Consider the following 413-nt stretch of genomic DNA (forward strand, 5'->3'; position numbering starts at 1 on the left):
CCTGTCATGCAGGATTTTTGACCTCTGGTGTGGAAAACTGCTCCCAAGCAGCCGCCAAGCAAATTGCGAGGACTGAGTCTTGGAAGGAATCAATACATAGCTTTGCAGGGAATTATCCCAACAGTAAGCACAGTTGGTGGGCCATGGGCGGTCTGGCTCAGCTGACACTACAAGTGTACAAGATTTGGGGCTGTTTCACTGCACCTTGCAGGGCCGCGTGCATTGTTCCAGGGGAGGGACAGCAAAACAGCAGCAGCGCCGCGGGGCTGCGCTGCCCCAGCAACAGCAGGAGATGTGGCTCTGCCTGCGATGGAGCAACTCAGCTTGGGCAAGGGCTCGTGACAGCAGGGCGTGCGGGCAGCCCCAGCCCTGAGGGACGGCTGTGGGTCCTCCCTTCCCCATATACACCACAG

This window comes from Phaethon lepturus, unplaced genomic scaffold (genome assembly GCF_000687285.1).
Source record: "Phaethon lepturus isolate BGI_N335 unplaced genomic scaffold, ASM68728v1 scaffold44674, whole genome shotgun sequence".
In the NCBI taxonomy this organism is placed as follows: domain Eukaryota; kingdom Metazoa; phylum Chordata; class Aves; order Phaethontiformes; family Phaethontidae; genus Phaethon; species Phaethon lepturus.